The following is a 16,956-nucleotide window of genomic DNA, read 5'->3' as shown; positions in this document are numbered from 1 at the left end:
GACTCCTACAAATGTTCCAGTGTACTTCTGAGCCATGCTAATGATCCATGCCTAATGGATCACGAAGCGCGTCTTGAAGCCACCTTTTCCCAGAACATCATCGACCCTCAATAACTTGTCAAAAAGCACTGGTGGTTGTCACGATGATGTTCCCTAAGTGCAACCCAATGCAACCGTCAAATGCATTTGAAGGCTCTGGGAAACAGGCAGCAAAATTCAAGGGGAGTTCAGCAGTGCATGTCTGAGCTGTAAAAAAAAAAAAATTAAACCTTAAGTAATATTGGGAATTCTATCCATTTCCTTCAATCTAAGGACCCAGGTCAGTTCATCTGGTAAGTTTGGCCACATTGACACAGTTCCAGAAAAAAAAGAGGAAGCCAATCTGATGGAAAGACCTGAGGTTGTGCCATAGCTGTAAATTACTGCACATTGTACTTCTCTTTCCTTATTATCAACCTTCAGGAAAATCTCTGCTATGATCTAGGAAAAAAGTCTGCAAACTTTCTTTTTTTTTTTTCTTTTTTTTTTCTTCTTTTTTTTTTTTTTTTTGAGGAAGATTAGCCCTGAGCTAACATCTGCTGCCAATCCTCCTCTTTTTGCTGAGGAAGACTGGCCCTGAGCTAACATCCGTGTCCATCTTGCTCCACTTTATATGTGGGATGCCTACCACAGCATGGCCTGCCAAGGGGTGCCATGTGTGCACCCAGGATCCGAACCGGCGAACCGGGGCCACCGAAGCAGAACGTGCGCACTTAACCACTGTGCCACCAGGCCGGCCCCGGCAAACTTTTTCTCTAAAGGGCCAGAGAGTAAACATTTCAGGCTTCATGGGCCATGCTATCTCTGTGGCAACCACTTAACCCTGACAATCATAGCACAAAAGCAGCTATAAATACATAAACGAATGAGTGTGGCTGTGTTCTGATACAACTTTATTTATGTACACAAAAATTCTAATTTAATATAATTTTCACATGTAATGAAATATTCTTTTTTTTTATTTTATTTTCAACCATTTAAAAATGGAAAATTCATTCTTGGCTCACAGTCCATACAAAAATGGGCAGCGGGCCAGATTTGAACGAAGTTTGGAGTGTGGCCCCTGCTTTAGGAAATTAAGGAGGCGGGCCCCTCCTGCTGGGAGTAAAGCAGTAAAAGAGAAAGAAGCGTGCCCTCCCCTGAGGACTCGAGGCTGGAAACTAGTGCGACAGTCGCCATCAGAAGACAGCCACATTCCAGGGAACACTGAACCTCTCCCACTTAACTAAGCCCACGGTCACTGAATTTTAGGATGTCAACATAAGGGCGACACTGTCTTCTAAACTGCTGGGAATCAGTTATTGTAGATATAAATCACCAGTGAGTCCCTGGGACACAGAACCTGCTTTGACAATACCTGATTCCTTCGCTCCTTCCTTCTTTGTGCTGATTTTAGGTTCATAATCTCAGTGTGGATATATGTTAAATTCCTATCTAAAATGTTGAGGTTTTTTCTCATTCTAACTAATAGAAAAACAGGAAAGGGGCCGGCCCGGTGGCACAGCGGTTAAGTGCACACGTTCTGCTTTGGCGGCCCAGGGTTCACCGGTTCGGATGCTGGGTGCAGACGTGGCACCACTTATCAAGCCATGCTGTGGTAGGCGTCCCACGTATAAAGTAGAGGAGGATGGGCACAATGTTAGCTCAGGGCCAGTCTTCCTCAGCAAAAGGAGGAGGATTGGCAGCAGATGTTAGCTCAGGGCTAATCTTCCTCAAAAAAAAAAAAGAAAGAAAAACAGGAAAGCCAAATTCTTATTATTTAAAACATAGTTATTATTAAATTTAGTATAGTTATTTTTTGAGAGGTTAAATTGTTCAAGATCTGTAGACAAGGGACAAAAATAAAATAAGACCATATACAAAAGATCCTCTGATGTGGCCTCCACCACTTCCCTATATAAAAATTGCACCCTGTATGTCTTTTTCTCCACATTCTGCATATGCCTCTGTGTGCACATGCACACCCTCACAGGCACGTGTGCCTTTCTCCAACCTTTACATTTATGCACACTTTGAAGAAGAATTTCATTAAATTCATTCATCTTTTGGATTAGCCAAAGGAGAGCCTTGTAGACATTAGTGTAGCATAGAAAATCAATACATCACAATTAGTAAAAGGCAATTGGAAAACCTCCTGGCTTTTATTTTATTTTATTTTTACTCACACGCATTCAGTTTGTTCAAACAGAGAGTAGTTTTGCTATTCATTCCATCAGCCAGAATTCTTGAACCAACGAAGCCAATGGACACTAATGAAAAGGCATTTTTCATGTCCGTTACATTTGACTCAACACCAAGTTGCTTAATGAACTACATTTGTGTTTCACCTTAGAGTTGATTAAATATTTAACATTTGGAACAAAAATACGGCCGCATTTGGTAGGTTAAGGGTGAGCCACAAAATGGCTTCAAGAACCAATTCTAAAAGAAGTGCATTATAGGAAACACTATTAAAAATTATCTAACCCAATAAAGCAATATTTTAGGCTAGGTTGACGTTCAAGAGGTCAGGTGGCACGCCCAGGGTCATCCAGCTACATTTGGGTGTGGCACTACTTTTAGGTGGATATTAGGCTCATCTCGAGAAGCAGAAAATGGGACTTATTTCTTTTAGGATGGAAAAATCCTAGTTTTCAGAGATTGGCCCTCTTTTGGAACAGGTGTAGACTGCACCTGACCTCAGGATGCACGTGTTTCCGGCAATTCCAAATGAAGCTTCTGTTCCAAGGGAAGGATCTGGATTTCAGCAGCTGCCTGCAGCTGGTGCAGAGTTAAGTGCCAACATATCTGAGCGCAGGATTTATTCTTGAAGTTGCCGGCTTCAGCTAATTGCAGAGATAAAGATAAGACACCAATTTCAAAAAGAACAGCACCTTGCACTGAGGGCATAAAATGTGTTCGTTGTGCTCCTTCCTTATCTAAGGACAAGTGACCACACTAGAAAAAACACATTGATAAAATTTAATGATATGTTTTTTCAAAAGTTCTCTCTAACTTTGGGGCTGGCCCCGTGGCCGAGTGGTTAAGTTCGCGCGCTCCGCTGCAGGCGGCCCAGTGTTTCGTCAGTTCGAATCCTGGGCATGGACATGGCACCGCTCATCAAGCCACACTGAGGCAGCGTCCCACATGCCACAACTAGAAGGACCTACAACTAAAAATACACAACTATGTACTGGGGGGCTTTGGGAGAAAAAAGGAAAAATAAAATTTAAAAAAAAAGTTCTCTCTAACTTAAATGTGATTTAGGAAAATTAATACTTGGTTCTGATTTAGAAGTTGTTTGGGGTAGCTAAATTGTATGGGTCCTCAGAAGAAGAGTTATTTCAAATCAATTAATGAGCTAATTTTTATAGAATTATTAAGGTATAATTGATATAATAAACTGCCATATTAAAGTATAATTGATACAATAAACTGCAGGTAAAACTTGACCAGTGTTGACATACACACACACTCAATGAAACCATCATCACAGTCAACATAATAAACATTTCCATAATGCCTAAAAGCTTCCTAGGCCTGTTTGTAACCCACTCTCCTCCTCTGTCCCTAACCAGCCACTAATCTGCTTGTTTGCTTGTTTGCTTTTGTTTCGGGGGAAAGTTGGTTTTGGGGGATTTTTTTACTGGTTTTCAAATGATCCTTTATTGAAATATCTTCCTTTGTAGTTCTTAAGTAGCTGGGCATTCAACCGCACCACTGTTGATGTCATCTACCATGTCATGATGGTACAGGCCATCAACATTGCAGCCCACAGACTGGGCAGTCCCCAGGATGTCTTTAATGGTTCCAGAGAGTTCTCTGGCTAAAGATCACTGCCAGAACTTTCGGGCAAGGTTGACAATCTCATCAACATTATATTTTCACTGTGCTCAATGTTTTTCTGATTCTCTCTGTCTCTGAACAGAAGTGGTTTCCTGAGGGCTTTGATGATCAGGGCAGAAGCAGAAGGTACCACCTCAGTTTGGGCCTGTCTGTTCTGAATGGTCAGTCTACTGCAATCCCCTCTGGTCACCAGTTGCCTTGGCGATGTGACCACTAAATTTTTTTGGAGACAGACTCAGGGACAGATTTGGTGACCAGGGTAGACGTGGCACCGATTTCCCACTGAGGCACCTCAGATACACAACTTTGATCTTGTTGGCTGAACTTGAGCAACACGTTGGAGGCAGCTGGTGTCAGATGAACCCAGATTCAAGAAGACCAAAGAAAGCTGCACCTTGGCCTCCTCCGAGAAGAAGGTCGAAAGCTGCTTTTTGTTACTGTGGATTTGTTTGCATTTTCTAGAATCTTCCAGAAATGAGATCATAGAGTATTTTTTGTGTCTGGTTTATGTAATTCAACATAAATTATTTTGAGATTCATCTACATTGTTACATGTATCAATAGTTTGTTCCCTTTTTTCTGAGTTTATTTTAAGGATATAGAAAAATTAACTTTAAATAGACCATAGACTTAAATTCTAACCTAAAAAACTTTTAAAAGAAAACAGGGGAAAATTATAGTGGGCTTGGGTTAGGATACGATATCTGATATAGGACAAGAAAAGCATGAACTGTTTTTAAAAAAATCAATAAATTGGACTTCACCAAAATTAAAAATTTTCACTCTTCCAAAGATATGGTTAAGAAAATGGAAAGGCAAGCCACAGACTGTGATAAAATATTCACAATGCATGTATTAGACAAAGGATTTGTAGCCAGGATACTTAAAGAACTCAATAAGAAGACAACAAACAATACATTGGGGGGAAAAAGAAAAAAAAATGGTCAAAATATTTGATCAAATGCATCACCAAAGAAAATATATAGGTGACAGATAAGCACATGAAAAGATGCTCAACATTATTACTTTTAGGGAAATGCAAATCAAACTACAGAAAGATATACTACACACCCATTTGCATAGCTAGACTGACAATACCAAGTGTTAGCGAGATATGGAGCAACTGGAACTCTCATTACACTGCTGGTGGGCATGTAAAAATGGTACACCTACTTTGCAAAACACTTAACAGTATCTTAAAATGTTAAACATTCACCCATCATATGACTCAGCCATTCTGCTCCTAGGTATTTACCCAAGAGAAATGAAAGCATCTGTCCACATAAAGATTTGCACATGAATGTTTACAGCTGCTCTATTGTTAAGAGCCAAAAATTTAGAGACGATCTAATGTCCATCGATTAATTAATTTAACATTGAGTTCCTACTTTCTCCAGGACCTATACTAGATCATGGGAGCAACCTTGAACCAATGGGGATGAAACCTGTGGATGAATACTCCAGCATCCCTCCTTTCAGAGGAAAAATTCTGAGAGGCATTCTGTAATCTTCTCAGGGCTCCCGGCAGAACGGCACCTTCATCCTCCACAGCAGTGACCTCAATAAACACTTGCATTGGATTTTCCTTGTTCCCGATCTCTTTCTCCCCACTCCCTCATTCCCATTTCCTGATGTCACTTCCCAATTAAACTACACACCCAAGTTCATGTCTGAGTCTCTGTTGGGAGAACTGAACTAAGACATGGCCCCTGCCAAATGCCAGGCTCAGTTCCAAGAAACAACATGTATTTTCATGAAACAATGTCATATGTGTCACCCATATGAATTCAGTTGAAATGCTAACTAGGACAAAAAGGGATTCATAGGTCTATCTCACGTTCTGGAGAGGAATTTGAAGGAGAACGCATGAATAGGGAGGACTAAGCCTTTTTAATTTCTGTTTTTAATAAACTTTAATAGGCACCATCAGTACTTGAAAAGTTGGCCCTCACCTCTTGATTCAGCACTCATAAGAAGTTTTGGTTCCCATCGTGGAAGACAGGGCTGCTGTGTTCCAACTGTAATAACAATGTGGCTTTAGGACCCTCCTGCATTTAAACCTGAGAATTCCATGGGAAAACAGTCCACCTCCGTGCAAACACACACAGTGGAGCTTAACATTAACAATTTGTTGACTTATTCAGTATCTAAAAGTGGAATGAGATATTCACAGATTTTCTGGATTTTTTTAAATTTTATTTTATTTCTAACACATTTCTGGCTTTGATCTTTGCAGGATTTGTAGAAAACAAAATGCCCTTCTTTCTTTACTCTACAGCAGGAGCTCAGAAAAGAACAGAACACTAAGATCTTAACACCCTGGATTCCTGAGGATGCACTGCCCTCTTTTCATTCACATTTTAGCAAGAGGGGAAAAAGGCCTTTGATGGGGTATGAAACACAGATCTAGAAACAGAAATCTAATCCATTTTCCAAGGCTCCACGCAGATCCTGCCCTAGCTGTAAAACCTTCTTAGACCTCCCCTTGACAATCTCAGTACTCTTCTCTAGCTTTTATAATCAACTCTTTCACTCTCCCAAAAAAAAAAAGAGCAAAGCCATGCCTGGTAGAAGAGAGTTTCGATTTCACTGCTTCCTGCCATCCTAGTATAGAATAATCTTTTCCATGAGCTCAGGAGAGATTTTTAATCAGAAATCCTATTTTCCAAGACTCAGACACCTGAGTTGCAGAGCTGTCTCTGACATTAACTTAAAGTGTGACTCTTCTTCCTCTGGACATGTGAAATGAATTCCCCTGCAGAAATTATAGTCCACGCCCACGGTTCTAAGGGAGAAATGGACTTTCACCATACTAGCAGATCACAGGGCACATATTCAAGTACACAGGTTTGTTTTTAGATTCATAATCAGTATACTTTAACAAAGTCTTTGCTATCCAGTACTGTGAGCAAGATACCACATTCTCTCTGCCTCAATGTCTCTCCTCTTAAAGCAGGAATAATGGGACATAATGAGGATGAAATGTGAACAGCATTTTCCCCAAATAAACCAGCTACCCAGTGGTGTCAAATTATCTTCAATAGTTTGAAGAAATTTCTAAGAAGTCACTTAGGGCAACATTCAGAGACAGAAATCCTAAAAATAGCAACATTTTGCAAGAGAGAACATCTTTAGCAAAAAACAGGGAATGCTTGTGGCAACTGTGAATGCTGGTGGATATTTTAAACTGTTGAGTATTTAGCAATTATTTGTTAGGGTTATTGTGGTTACAGATTATTAGAAAGGGTGTAAGTGTATAAGCATATAAGGGTACAAGAGTATAAGCAAGGGGCAAAGTGATGTCGGCACTACATTTTACAATTGCTAAAAGTTATAGTATTTTGGAGGATCTTTCAAGGGAGCACTGAAGAGTTACTTATGACTGCCTCCAGGCTCATCCTATTTTCCTCCTAATGCTCCCCAAACAGAAAACACTCTCTCACCCACTATAATCCAAGGAGTCGTAGTGAGTACAGCCAAAACGCCAACATTTACATCCCAGATTTTGATCACTAAGTAAATCTTTCATCACTCAATTCTACTCGTTAAATATTGCACCTCTAATTATATTCGGAAGTGTCACAGCTCCCTAGGATCCTGGAGGGGCAGTGCAGACTCTCGTGTTTGAAAAGGAGAGAAGGAGAGAAATCTTTGTGAGTGCGTGTGTGTGTGAATCTGAATTTTATTCTTTGTACTCTAGACGCCTGGAATCACCTGAGAATATTCTAGATGTTGTTATCACTCCAGAAGAATTAATTATGCCTAGGGAGTTAAAGCAACCCAAGTTCAAACACAGAAGCGCACACACGCACACGCTGAGAACATCTAAGTCAATGAGGCAAAGGGACAAGGAGGAGGAAGGACAGGCTTCAAATGGAGCAGACCTTAGACGGAACTCTGGCCTGCCACCCACTTTGTGTGGATGAGAGTCTTATGCCTAACATCCTGCGGCCTAGGTTAAAATCTTGATTCTACTATTTGTAAGCTGTGTGACTTTGGACGAATTATTCTACCTCTCTGTCTCCAGTACCCCATTGTAAAACAGGGGCAGAAATAGTGCCTGTCTCATAGGACTGTTCTGAGTGTCAAGTGATACATACATGTAAAGAGCTTGGAAGAGTGCCTAGCACATAATTAGAAGTCAATTAAATATTAGCTATTATTATTATCATCATTATTACTAACTAGTTACGTGTCCCTGTGCAAGTTACTACCCTCCCTGTGCCTCAGTTTCCCTCTCTCTAAATCAGGTATAATGAGATTATTATCAGAATAAAACGAGACAGAGTTTGAGGAGTCAGGACAGTGCCCTGGGTACAGAGGGTCTAGCTCACTTCTAGGGTGGAATGTCAGCTGAGTGTCCCAAGTTTAATGGTTACTAGTCAAGAAATGCCACACACTTTGAAGCAGCCAAAGGTGGTAAGGCCTGGAGTGGTAGCCAGCTTTATTTATTGTCAAGGCCAGCGCATTCATCAACTCTCCTCATTAAAATTTGCCAATTAATGAGCAGTGGCATACCCCTTAGCAAAGGTCAGTAGCAACCTAAGCAAACTGATCAAAAATTCAAAGAGGTACAGAGTTTGGGAAAAGTTCACTCTTCCCTTAATTAACGGATCTAATTACAATCCTGACATAACAAAATGCAAAATGCGCTCTTCAAAAGACACGAAGTCAAAGGTTTAACAGCCCAGAAAACCTTCTCCTTTGGTACAGGCTGACCCAAATGTACCAGAGGGCGTAGAGGGAATCTTCGCACACAGTCAACAGGGTTGATGAAACGGCTTTTCAAGAAATTAAAGCTTAGTAGCACATCAGAATCCCAGCGCAACAAAGGAATTGAAAGAGAATAAAAACGCTCCCACATCCTGGGATCTGGGCGAACACAGCGTCAAGGCTTTTACTAATCTCCCTTCTTAGCAGATGTCAAAGTATTTATTTGGTGACCTTTCCTGGCTAGTTATGAACAGCACGTTAGCATCCTAAAGAGTCTGTGTCTGTAATTGTTGCCTCATTTATATAAAACCTAAAGTACAAGAAGATAGAATAGATATGCTGTGCTTAAAATATTTCTGAAATAGCCGGTCCAGAATGTCAAATCAGGTACCACTAATCAAAGGCTTAGAGAAAAGGCAGCCTGACCTCCAGCTCATCCACTCAGGGAACCACCATCTTGAGAGGATAAGCTTGGTCTCTGTCTCATGACATGGATCAGTTTCATAGGAGCCTGAAGCTCTAGCAATTTCACATTTTGATTCTTTACATGAAAGTGAATGGATAGGAACCATTAAGTCTTAGTGCTTCTCACTAGTTTCAAGGGTGTTCAAAACTTTCAGACAGCAGGAGGGTTTTCCACTCAGAGAGTCTCAAAAGACTCTTCAGGAATGTTTTCAGGAGTTCCTAAGTGAGAATAAACACATCACGGAATATTATTAATGAATTCGAATAAACACATCACAGAATATTATTAATCTGAAATAGGAAACGGATATTCAAAGAAAAGAAATGACTCACCTCAGATCAAACAGAAAAGTAACAGTGGAAAACCCTGCAGTCCATCCTCAGCAGGGTCCCACATGGTATTTCCACCCACTGAATCATTTCTTCATGCAACCGGTATTTATTCAGCATCTTTCAAGTGCTGGGCCTTGTTTAGTCACTGGGATGTAGTTGAATTTCCAAAGCAGCCATGATTCTACACCTCACGGAGCTAGTATTCTAACGGAGGATGAGAGACAATAAGCCAACAAATAAATAAGCAAGAAAAATGCATCTAGAATCAGTGCTTACAGAGAATTCAAATAGAGGGATGTAAGAGAGATGGGGTGACTGTTATGGTTGGAATGACCAGAGAAGTTCTCCCTGAGAGGTGACATTTCGGCTGAGACATGAATGACACAAAGGGCTATCCATGTCAAAACCAGAGATGAAAGCATAAAAGCAGGAAAAATTAGTTGGTGCAAACACTTAAGGATGCTTAAGAACAGCGAAAAGACCAAAGTGTCTAGAACCAAAAGAGTGAGGAGGAGAGTGGTATGAGATGAGATAGGAGCAGCAGGCCACGGGGAGATAATCTAGGACTTTGCATGTCCGTGATGAATTTTATTACAAGTGCAATAGAATCCAGTGGAGTGTGTTAAGCTGACGAGTGATCTGAATTCCTTTAAAAAAATCATCCTGGCGTACATGTAGAGACTGGATTAAAGGGATAGGCAGGGAGCACAGAGGACAGTAAGAAGGTTGCAGCAGGTGACCAAGTAAGAGATGAAAGTGGAGGTGCCAGCAGAGATGGAGGTGGGGTCAACAGAACCCGCATATGAATTGAACAAATGTGGGAGGAGGTGAGAAAAGAGAGGAGAGCAGCGTCATGGGTGGGTTTGGGGCTTGGCAATCAGATGAGTGGTGATGGCTGTCACTGGGATGAGAAAAATAGGTCATGATAAAGAAGTAAATGTGGAGGTTAGAAATAGTTTTTTTGGCCAGATTTAAGATGCCTATTTGATACACACGTGAGATATCAACTAGATAATTGGATATCAAAATATACAAATACGGCATTCTGGGAAGACGTTTGGAATCGAGGTATCAAACTGAGAGTTATCTTCCATAAGATCCGACTTAAAGTCATAGGACTGGATGAGGTCACCCAGGTAAAAGGGAGAATTTTTCCAAAGGAGCAGTCCACTCCGTTCGTTTCCAGGAGGAGCTCTGTGCTTTCTTCTCTCACACACAGCAGTTCCTTGACAATACTTGAAAACAACAAAGGAAGGGAGGTGACTCTCAGCGTCCTTGGACGCAGCGTGTTTGGAGTCGGCGCCTCTTCCCTGTAATCAAAAGGCCATCGGAGGTGAGATGGGAAGACGCACGCTTTCTGTGATGTGCTGCAGAGTGAACCCTGGTCCCTCACTCAAGTCCTTCATAAAGAAAAAGAAAAAAATCGGTCTACTTCCACAAAATTGTTGAGTGTTACTTACTGCGCACACAAGGAGGAAAAAAGCAGCAGCCGCGATCAGAGGCCGTCTTCCCTGGGAGCCCGGGGTGAGGCTGCCCCCTCGTGTCCACTAAGGTTTATGACCTACTCAGCAATCCAAAATCAGTTTCTTCAACTTGCAGCACACATAGCTGCCTTTATTTCCTCTTAACTTTTTTTCTTGAATAAGTACTAGTGCTCGGAAATCAATCACAGAAGTCCCCATTACAGGAACACAGATGAGAAAATGAGAAAGCTCCAGATGATTCTCACCACCAAAATATCAAAAGATGAGCTTTTTCAAAACACATCTTTCCATATCATACAAGGTATAATTCTCAAACAATAATATTGGTGGCTTAACGGATTCAGATACCTGGCTGTTCTTTAAGACACCCGAATGAGTATGAACTTGATGTGACATATGGGGCTGATTAACTAGTGTCTAGATTTCGGCTCCTCTGAAACAGAGCCTGAGATAAGGGGTTGGTTGCAGATGGTGTCAGAAGCAGGAGTGTTTGGAGTGAACCACAGGAGGAAAAATGAGGAGTGGGTTATTGAGCTGTTTGCTTCTAGGTCAAGTAGAGCTCACCGCCTCCAGGGAACTTCCAAGAGCCCATGCAGAAAGCACCTTGGCATTGTCCACCTGAAGGGCAGAGGTCTGGTGCATTTTTCAACCAACTCTCATTCCCCACTGGTGAATGGCTGCTCCCTTTCATCTCTGCAAGGAGACTGTAAAAAGCTGACTGTCCTTCCACGGCTTTAGAAAAACTAGGTAAAGACTATGGTACACCCGCTTGAGCAGGGATGAGGACCGGAAGAGGAACTGTCCACCTCAGCTGAGCTGAAAAGACGAGTTGAGGGGATGGGGCCGGGCAAGACAGGCATCTGTGTCATCTAGGAGGAGTCCCACCCTGAATGATTTAGGGAAGCCTTGTTCTGTAAAGGATAGGATGCTACATTTGCCATTTGCTAGCTGTGTGAGCTTTGGCAAACTTCTCTTTCCTCTGAACCTTAATTTTTTCACCCACAGGGTAATTATAATGGTAACTATAATTAAGCGCTCTTCTAAACAATAAATGTGCTAATAAACGTAAGATGCCTAGTACAAGGAGAAAATACGTTGTTATAGTATTGTTAATAAAATAATAATTATAAGAGTAATATCTCATTCGCCTCGCTGGTCTCCAATTTTGGTTCACATTTCTTGACTCCATTTGGGTCTTGCTCTTACTTAGTAGCTTCTGCTTATTCAGACACACATTAGTTGCCTTGGCTTGTTTTCATTTTTCCTTCTTCCTTCCTAACGAATATTTATTGAGCCCTAGCTGTGTGCCCGACATCATTCACACCTTCCTCTATAATTCTGCTTTGCTTCTCAGACCATGTTCAGCATTCTTATCTGAAGTACTGGAAATTCACTGTTTGTATAAATACTGCCCACAACCAAACCCTATCCCACACCACGCAAATCCTTTAAAATCTTGCCATGCCACACTGGAAATGCGACAAATAGACCAGAACTCACATCTAAATGAGTATTCTTCCTCTTAAAGTAGTCACCTTGCAATGTTTCACAACCCGCCTCTCTCCCTCCTCCACCCCATGCATGCATTTAGGGAACAACACAGAGTTGGCATATTATTTTTAATGTATTTGAAGACAAAAAATAATTTTTATTTGTAGACATATACAACACAAACAGAGGAGTACACAATACTAAAGACCACATCTTATTCTTCTTTTGCCACTTCTACTCCATACCTAACCGAGTAACCTTCACCTAGGAAGTTCACGATAAGTATTAGCTACTGTACTCATCCATTTATCAAATACACTAAGCACCTACTATAAGCTAATTGATGCATTAAGAGCTGAGGAAGGACACAAAGATAACTTAAATATGATTTATGGTCTACAGATCACTATGGTCTAGCAGAGAAGATATTATTAAAAGCCTCTACGAAAGGATCTTAGAAGAGTTTTATGGATGAAGATGAATTGAAAGGTGGGTAGGATTTCAACAGTCAATAATGTGAAAGAAAGGGGGCTGGCCCCGTGGCTGAGCGGTTAGGTTCGCGCGCTCCGCTGCAGGCGGCCCAGTGTTTCGTTGGTTCGGATCCTGGGCGCGGACATGACACTGCTCGTCAGACCACGCTGAGGCGGCGTCCCACATGCCACAACTAGAAGGACCCACAACAAAGAATATACAACTGTGTACCGGGGGGCTTTGGGGAGAAAAAGGAAAAAATAAAATCTTTAAAAAAAAAAAAATAATAATGTGAAAGAAAGAATACATTACTAGTGGCAGGAACAGCACGAGCAAAGGCACAGAGTCAGGAAATACTGACGCACATCCTAGCATAAGAGTAGGCTGTATAATGAGAATTTAGAGTGTTTATCAGGTTACAGAAGAATAAGCTAGAAAGAAAGCTTTAGCCCGCTTAAATAATTAAATCTTATGGATGGGGATCTGCTTATCATCAAGTGCAATTACCAGGGCACTGTTGGAGGAAGATTTCCACTTCATTATTACCAGAGAAAGGCTGTATTTTGCTTTATCATAGAGAGGACATTGTCCAGAACAGTAATTTGTATAATTTAGGCCACAAGTTCATGGGGAAAGCTATTCTGAACCTCTATTCACAAAATGTAGTCTACAGACGGAATGAATAATGTTTGCACATTTTTTAAACCTATATAGGAGGTTTTAATAAACAAAACAATTCATTTAAAAGTATTAAATAATTTTTTCTCAACCAGTAGAGAATCTAAATCCTATCACCATCTTAGCAGTAAAAAGAGATCTAGAGATGGCCAAATGGAAAACATGGTCTTCCCAGACATTAAGATCAAGGTAATTTGGGACAACAGAACTAATGCATCAAAGTTACCTTTTTTTTTTTCAACTTTACAATAACCACTGTTTGTCCGACGTTGCTCTTAGAGAATGGGTGGGAAAAGTACGGATTGGAAGGTGAGAAATCAGCCAGGCGACTATGGCAGTGGTTTGGGTGACAGAGAACGCACGTCTAAAGATGATGCCTGAAGGGGTGAAGAGGAGGAATCAGCTTTGAGAGATTATGTTTTAGTAAAATTTTTTAAAGGACTCTATGAGCAAGATCAATTAGGTGTGGAAATAAGGCATACGTTGAGAACATCTCCTAAGTTTCTCACTTGGACAAGTGGGTGAATTGTGATGCATTTTTCTGCGTGTGTTTTCAAGCCAGTGTGTATTGAGAGGTGGGAGGGAGTGGTAGAGGATGAGCTCAGTTTTCTTGAATTGAAGAGCATGTGGAACATTTAAGAGAGACTATACAATTTAGTGTCATCCGCCAACAACACACACCACTGAGAGCCGTGCGATTTTAGATTTAAGTGGGACCTTTATAACACTTCTAAGAACAAAGTTTGAATTTTCAAAAGAGAGTTGTTTTCCTCCACAAATCTGAGCAAAAAGTTAATTCACTGAAAGTTTTGCTGCTAACTCTTAGCTCCCCGAAGGTAGGCACTCTGTCTTCTTCATCTCTGTATTATTAGAACCTGGAATTGTATCCGGTCCAAAGAAGGCATTCAGGAAGTATTTGTTGAATGAACTAATTAATTAATGTTAGAAAAAACCTCCGCCCTATTCTCAAGAGTTTATGGGACTACTGGAAAGGAATCCAAGCCTGAAAACAGAGCTCCTTGTGATGGGGAAAGAGGAAGGAAGGGCTTGAGAAATTATGTTTTCAATCTTAAGAAAGTGGGTGATATCTCCAGAATACAGCCAGTTGTGTCTTCCTACACACACCACCTGCCCACTTTATCTCCCATACAGAGTCTTAGACCAGAGACTAGCGCATGTTTTGAAGAGGGAGAAGAAGGGGAGGAAAAGGAAAGAAACTGCCATAGCTCCCACTCGCTTTTTGACTTATTGGTTCCAGACATTTATGAGGCCTGATTTTGTATTCTTTTGATAGTCTTCCACCCTCCTCTGCTTTAGTTTAACCAAGCTTGGAGAGTATTCGCTCCTTGAAACTAAACAGTTATGGAATTTAGTGCATACTGGATACTCAAAACAAAAAAAGAATGGAAGGAAGCAAGGACAGAAAGAAAGAGCCTTTACAAAGAATGGCTTTCCTTTACAGGTCTTTTTAAGACCAGTGAATATCAGCTTTTTCCAAAGCACTCAAGTATTCCATAGAGAATTTTGCTTGGTTTCAAACCTGAAAACCAGCAGCAACATTTGAAAAAGTAAAGAGGGCCCAAATTTTGGGTTAGTGACACATCTGTTCCCAAAGGGTGACCCAGTCAGTGGGGGATTGAATCTGGTATAAGAAAGTGTACAGGACCTGGGCTGGCTAGCAAACTAGAAGAGAGACATAGTAGAGAGGAAAAACTGAATGCAGAAACAGACAGATAAGGATTTGAAATGAGCCTGAAGAATGAGTAGATTCACATAATCCATGGAATAGATTACGCGGGACCCTCTACTAAGACACTGGTGTAACACCAGAGGCATCTAAACATGGGTGTTAAAACTCACTTCCCGTAAATCGTCTTTAGTAAAAATGCAGCTTGAAAATTTGAAAAATATTCCTCACCAAAGAACTCTCCGGAGGAGTGGGAAAGTCACCTGCCTCCAGCTGGCACTTTGCTCCGTTGATGATTTGTAGACATGTGAACAAAAGCTTCAGCGCTCCTATTAATTACCTAAAAAATGATTAATCTCCTTTTCCAGTTTCGAATTAGGGAATCAAGAAGTAGATTGCCTTGGATTGTAATTAGTCTTTGAGTGGTGAACATGATGTAATCTACACAGAATTCACAATATATTACAATGTACACCTGAAATTTATATAATGTTCTAAACCAAGGTTACTGCAATAAAAAATAAATTTAAAAATTAAATTAGGGGCCGGCCCTGTGGCCAAGTGGTTAAGCTCTCGTGCTCTGCTTCGCTGGCCCAGGGTTTCACCAGTTCAGATCCTGGGCGCGGACATGTCACCGCTCATCAGGTCATGCTGAGGCGGCATCCCACATGCCACAACTAGAAGGACCCACAACTAAAAATATACAACTATGTACTGGGGGGCTTTGGGGAGAAAAAGGAAAAAAACAATAATAAAATCTTTAAAAAAAAAAATTAGAGGCCAGCCCAGTGGCGCAGCAGTTAAGTTCGCACATTCTGCTTTGGCAGCCCAGGGTTCACCGACAGGGATGCCGGGTGTGGACATGGCACCACTCACCAAGCCATGCTGTGGTAGGCATCCCACATATAAAGTAGAGGAAGATGGACATGGATGTTAGCTCAGGGCTGATCTTCCTCAAAAAAAAAAATTATTAAATTTAAAAAAAGAAGTAGATTGCCTAAGCCTTCTCTGTATCACAGACATCAGAAATAAGAATCTTTCCTTGTACACTCACCATTTTCTTTCTGCTCTCATCTGTACACCCATATAGAACACTGAGAAGAGAAGAAATTCACATTTATCTTGGTGTGGCTCAATCCTGGAGGGAAACGGTAGGGCACAAACTTTCTAACCCAGGGCAGATGTGTGGTTAATCATATCCTTCACTTCACCATCGGAATGCCCCCTCCTCTCTACATGCCCCCATATTACTCCCTGCACATGCACTTCACCTAAATTTACCACGGAATCCTTAAACTATCTACAATCTTTTTTGAATACCACCAGGTGTTACCTATCTACTTTACCTGTGTTTGGGGTCTCAACTTTAATAGCCTACTGTTTTGCAATTCACCTTCCCATTTATGACCTCTACTCTAAATTATAATTTGGATTTTTCCTTATTTTCATTGTCCTGTGCAAATATCCCACCAGACAAAACATTGTTCCTGGGGCAATCTACCATATTCCAACTGCCAACATCAAGAAGTCTCTGGAAAGTTCACCTCAAATTATGGAATGCTGAATAGAATTTAAACCAAATAGGACATTCAGTAAGATAATTTTTATTTTTCAGATAATTGTTTATGCGTGTCATTGCGTTTAGGACTTGTAACAATCAGCACTTCTAATGACTTAAATGAAGATGTAAAAGGTACAAACTCAGCCTTGCAAATAACATGAAAATGTGGAGAAAAAAACTGTTAAGTGAAGTGCAGTATGCAACTATCT

At 40.9% G+C, this 16,956-nt stretch overlaps 1 long non-coding RNA gene across 1 annotated transcript; it reads right to left on the bottom strand.

Annotated features, from left to right (window-relative positions):
* Positions 1-5,737: 5,737 nt before the first annotated feature.
* LOC139042394 (uncharacterized) lies at positions 5,738-10,898 on the bottom strand. Its single transcript, XR_011499112.1, has 3 exons — positions 10,836-10,898; positions 9,376-9,579; positions 5,738-9,261 (listed from the first exon to the last, which is right to left on the bottom strand). It is a non-coding gene; the product is annotated as an uncharacterized lncRNA (long non-coding RNA).
* Positions 10,899-16,956: the final 6,058 nt, after the last annotated feature.

The sequence above is a fragment of the Equus asinus genome, chromosome 28 (genome assembly GCF_041296235.1).
Source record: "Equus asinus isolate D_3611 breed Donkey chromosome 28, EquAss-T2T_v2, whole genome shotgun sequence".
NCBI lineage: Eukaryota > Metazoa > Chordata > Mammalia > Perissodactyla > Equidae > Equus > Equus asinus.
This window is presented reverse-complemented; position numbering and strand designations above follow the sequence as displayed.